Consider the following 5,611-nt stretch of genomic DNA (forward strand, 5'->3'; position numbering starts at 1 on the left):
GATATGACTGTAAATGTCTGATAAATTGCATTGATATTCTCCTACACAGTATTTTTTTAGGTGTTAACAGGACATTGTAGTCCTACAGTGCCACCTTGTGATCTTTTCTGCTTTTATTTTGAAATGCGCCGTTTTCTTCTTCTGATGTTTTTTGTGACGCTGAACTTCCTGCTACTCTCTCTTTACAATGTTCTGCTCACGCATGGAGGAACGGTAACAACTTGTAAACACACTAGTTATTTATCATGTTCATCTGTTTTGTTTCTGCAAGTGAAGAGTTTACATTGTGATTTACCTCTTTTTATTATTTTTGTATTGTTCGTGCCTTTTATTTCTAAGAGCACCGAACTGTGAGGTGTGTGTCGAGTATGTGGAGTGTGTATTATTATCAGATGGGATTTGTTAAAGAAAAAAGGAGAATGTCATTACTTCATTTGTTTATGAGTTAATCGCACATGTCATCAGCAATATATTCTTTCTGTGAACAATTACAATATATTGTATTTCATTTAAAAGAAGCATGTGATGCACTTGTCATAATAGAGCGTATATTGAAATATTACAAATATTTAATATTTCATCGTTATTAGTTGGATACATTGATTTGTATTGGGTGTAAACATGATTAATATGTGAACATGATTTGTGTGTGAATTATTTGTCAAACTACAGAGAGCCATTTAATATTTCTTCTGCTTATGGTGCTCGTTGACAGGAAGAAATAAATCAACACCTGCTTGACACTCTCTGCATCTTGATCAATGAATCCAAGGGGCTGCTACAATGACCAAAAGGTAGTCTGCCCAAATGTTTTTTTTGTTTTTTTTAAAAGATATGTTTATTGCTTTTAGAATGAGGAAAAAAAAACAGAAAACAAAAAAATGACCTTCCCTCCCCCCACCTCAAACTTGAACAGGATCAGCACATCATAAGTAAGACATAATAGTAATATTAACAACAGGAGCCACAGTCATGACAATAAGATAAACATACAGATTTAAAAAAAATTTAAATGTGCAAAGCGAAGGGTAAGGTGAGAGATACACACAGCAAGGTGTTTCACAGTGATCCACACATTAGTCCTTTCCTTGAAACAGTTGCAGTACTGGGTCCCACATCTTATCAAATGTGTCTTCCTTGTCTTCATTATAAAGGCTCGGTCCCTCCAGGTGATGCATATTTGCACCTGTGCACCATTCAGCATGCAGGTGCCTGAACAACAGAACGTGTACAACAAACTTAATGGTAAGATCACGTGGTAAGCTACTGTAATCTTTTAATCAAGTAGTTATAGACAGCATGTACCTAAAATTTCCATAAATTCAAATGTTGCTGCTAGTTTCACTTTACCACTCAGCCTGCAGGTTAAAGCCGCTCTGCTTTGACGATTGGAGAGGCTGCACTGGGTCATTTTAATTTCACTCACCTGCATGAATCCGCTATGATCAAGAGGACATTTTTCATCACACCAGGATGCATATGTTATGCACTACCAAATGTAGAATCTGTTTTTCTTTCTTTTTTTTTTACACTGATTACTTATAGAAGACACCGCCCTTTGATGTCAAGGTGAATACAATGTAATCACATATAAAAGCACAGTATCAACAGCTTTAACCCTCGCCCCACATGGCTTTTTGCAGAATGGTTGGTATGACTGACACTGATAGTTTGAAGTCCTTCCTGTGTGTTTTTTTGCTTTATGTTTGGGGTTGAATATCTTCACAGCTCTCCTGCTCACTGCAGTTAGTTTTGCTACATGCTTTTCCTGGATTTTGCTAAAAAAAAACTAAAGAGGGCTGACAAGAAGCCATTTTCACAGGAAAAACTCAAAGGAGCATAGCTTTTTTAACAGATTGATTGAATTGACTTATTGATAAAAAACAATGAAGTAACAGATTGTACTGCTGGATTAACAGCAATAGGCTTTTATTACACTGCAAATATGCATAACAGTAAGATAATGTATACATAGATCTGTTTAAATTATTTTAAGCATTATAAGCAGATTAATCATAAATCCAATGTAACTCAGCCAGTGCCTTTTGTCTCAGGTACTTCTCCAAGCAGTAGACAGCAATGGGATCTGTGTCTGTGTCAAACTTATTGGCAAAGAGGTGATGTTGCTCAAGCAGCCACGGTAGGTCTCCAGCACCATACACACATATCTCCCTGACATGGTTGCCATGACACTCTGGGTACACTGCCTCCAGTGACCCCTGTGACCCCTCATGCAACCACCACTTCACCAGCCGTGCAATAGCATTCATGTCTGTCATGTCATATTTGGAGTTGGGCCAAGTTGATCCAGGGACACCAGGGATCCGTTGAATAGTTGCCCAGAGAAACTCATCAGGACTGTAGGTATCTTTGAACCACTCAATTAGAGCCTGTATTCGGTTGTCCTCCAGCACGCTGTGGACGTAGCCTCTGCTCACCACAATGTAGGCATTTCCTGACATAATAGGCAGGTTGAATGGAGTGGGTCCTTCACCTTTCCTGATGCCTGACACAGTTGAAAAGAACTAATTAATATGATGGTGACAGACATTAATGTCAATCTCAAAACAAGGTTTTTGCAGTGACAAAATTACTGTGGCAAATGTAGCAAATTATGAAAATCTCCAAAGGAAGAACCTGGATTTGTCCATCAACTATCTGGTAAGCATTTGTCACCCTCCACTTCTTTCCTCCTATCTGCTCTGACTCCAAGCTGTTACCGCCTCTCAATGAACGCAACATCCGTACAATCTCCAAGTTGGTTTTCCAGTGGGGGAAATCCTGACCACAAAGGTTGATGAAGTATTTCCATGTTGTTGCTGGCGTTATAAGATCAGCCATACAGTTAAGGTCAGCCTGGACTCGTGGCAGGCAGCATAGACCCACGCTCACAGACTTGCTGACCATGAAGACATTTGGGAAACAGGAAGTAATGCCCATGATAGCAGAGAAAACTGAGATGTCTGATTTTTTGTCAACATGGACACAATAAATATTTGAGGTGAATAGATGGCTCGAAGCAGTCGCTCAAAGTTCTGCACCTAGAATGTATGAAAAAAACAATGAGTTAAAATCTTTTTTGTATATGTGACATGAGTTAGTTTTATTTTTGGAAATATTTAAAGGGGCTCTCCGGCAACTTTCGATAGACTGCCTGCCTCCAAATGCTTCTTTCAAACTGCAAACAAACTGCATTCAGAAATGCAGCTTTCTAATTTATCATCCAAAAACCAAGCAGATTTAAATGTTGAATTTGAATTCAGATTTGGGCTTTAGAATTTGCATACCTTATGATGGACAACCATAGAATAAGCCAGAGGGGAAGTCCTCTTCCTCCTGGCTCAATGGGTATGGTAAGTATTTCCTGCTTATCTTGAATTGACTGCAAATACAAATATTGAAGAAATATTACAGGGAATGTATTCTGCCAAGATTTCAGTTAGATTCAGCACATTAAGGGGACCTATTATGCTTTCTTTATTTTCTGTTATCTATATAGTTTTGTCATGTTGAATCCACATTCTTCCTCAATTTTGTCAGATCTGCCTAAACTCTGATTTATGGAGGTTTCCTTATGTACAAAAAAGCTCAACTGGGTGCAAACTAACTGCTTACTGTAACAGTAGCTGCCATTAGCTGAGTTGGCTGTGCAGATGTTACCCACACTCTCCCCACTGGACCCCAAGCCTGAAAACTTGCTACTCCTAGAGGTCCAAAGCTGCTGTGCTAGTCCCAGTCAGAGTGGAGTCTTTAAGATCCTAGTCCAGCTATATGTAGCTGCTAACTGAGCTAACTAGCTGCAAAGAGTAACTCTGTAAATCACATATGTTTACTCCATAAAATATGACACGGTTTAAAGCAACACACCTGCAGTCTTGAGTTGCATTGATATAATACTCATCAGGGATCTGAACACTCTTCTTGAAGTCTTTTAGTGATGGTCAGTAGTTTGGCCTGCTCAAGTGCTCCCGTCTCTCCCAGCAGGATAGCAGAACAGTTACACACTTTCTCTGGGCCCCCATCATCATTTGTGTACTCCAACCAGCTATATCCCATAATGTAGCTCGGATTCCAGCTCATTTTGGGGCGACTGACCCGAAGCATCCATAGTGAGCCCAGTACAAACACTGAGCAGCAACAACTTCAGGAAGCGTCGTTTCACTAGCCTCATTCTCTGAGACAGGATTTCAACTGAGATGTTTGTACAATGTGAGTTATGTTATTGCTTCTGGAAACAAGAAAAGAAGAGTGATATACAAGCATCCATTCTGTAACTAAACTATAAAACATAACCAACGATAAAATACAGAGGTTATCATAATGCAAAGTTCAAATTTCGATGTAGAGAGTGTTGACTTAAACAGCAAATCTGCCCATTTTCAACCAGTTTTGTATTTAGAGCTGCAGATGAAAATTGGAAAACTTTCTCTCCATTTTAACTGCATATAGACCAGATTTTAGCCGTTCTGTTACAAAACACATCATGAGTGAAAACAGTGTTGGAATCATTTTATTGATGACCAGGGTGGCACTGTGTGGAATCATGGTAGTCTACTTAAGCGTTGCACCTATTGTAACAGGTGTTGTCGTACACTGAGGGTTTATGGTATTTGATCATGAGACGCTGAAGTTGGTGTTTATTTTGATAGGTGTTGTTTTTTTCGTATAATATGAAATAAATTAGTTTACATATCAGACCAAAGTTTTTTTGGCAACTTGACCATGTTTTAATCCCAGAAGCTGATACAAAGAGCAAGGGAGCACGCCATCTACACCAGAGTCAGGCGTACATTACTGACCAAACAAACGGGACATCAACACTAACACCGAAATTCCACAAGATACGTGTCCGCTGCATTACGGCTCTGCCACGCCAGTGGAGCTGATAGGTTTCACTCCAGTCTATTGCTGTGTCTCAATTCAGGGATGCCGCTTTTGAAGGCCAATTACTTCACAACGCCGCACGAAGGCTGTCCCCAACTTGAAGGGTCCTTCAAATGCAGCCCACAATTACAGCCTTCTTTTACCTCTTTTTGGAGGATGCACCGCTGCTATCCTTCCCACATCCCAGGATTTTCCCAGGACATCGCAATTTTGTGATTTGGTCTATTAGTCCACTGTGGGACAGTGCATTCTGGTTGTTGTAGTCTTTCTACCTTTTAAATAAATTGACACATCTGAGTCAGTTTTTTTAATGTTCCTGAGCACCAATTTAAAAAATAGTAACTTATTTCTACTTGCAAAGAAAGCACAGTTTCATACAAGGGCCATCTAGGCAGCCGTGAAATACATAAACTAGTCATGTTTCCAGCCTTTGTGAGGGGTTTTCAAGCCGGGAGCTCGCTGGTTAGCATGCTGCCATCATTACAAGAATCTTTAATACAATCCATAGACGTGTTTGACATAATGTTTAAACTAGTGTTGTCACGATACCAAAATTATGACTTCGGTACGATACCTGCCTAAAATATTTCGATACCGATACTGAAACAATACCACGGCGGAAAACTAAAACATCATCAAAAGTAATAGCATAAATTTTAGTTGACAGAATGTGGAACTTAAAATTATCTGTATCTGTATCCAAGAAGACAAGTGTCTTCTTGTTTTG

The 5,611-nt window shown here is 39.3% G+C and overlaps 1 pseudogene; it reads right to left on the bottom strand.

Moving 5' to 3' along the window:
- Nucleotides 1-1,892: 1,892 nt before the first annotated feature.
- LOC115582049 (beta-1,3-galactosyl-O-glycosyl-glycoprotein beta-1,6-N-acetylglucosaminyltransferase-like) lies at nucleotides 1,893-4,388 on the bottom strand (annotated as a pseudogene).
- Between the last annotated feature and the right edge of the window lie 1,223 nt (nucleotides 4,389-5,611).

Source organism: Sparus aurata, chromosome 5 (assembly GCF_900880675.1).
Source record: "Sparus aurata chromosome 5, fSpaAur1.1, whole genome shotgun sequence".
NCBI lineage: Eukaryota > Metazoa > Chordata > Actinopteri > Spariformes > Sparidae > Sparus > Sparus aurata.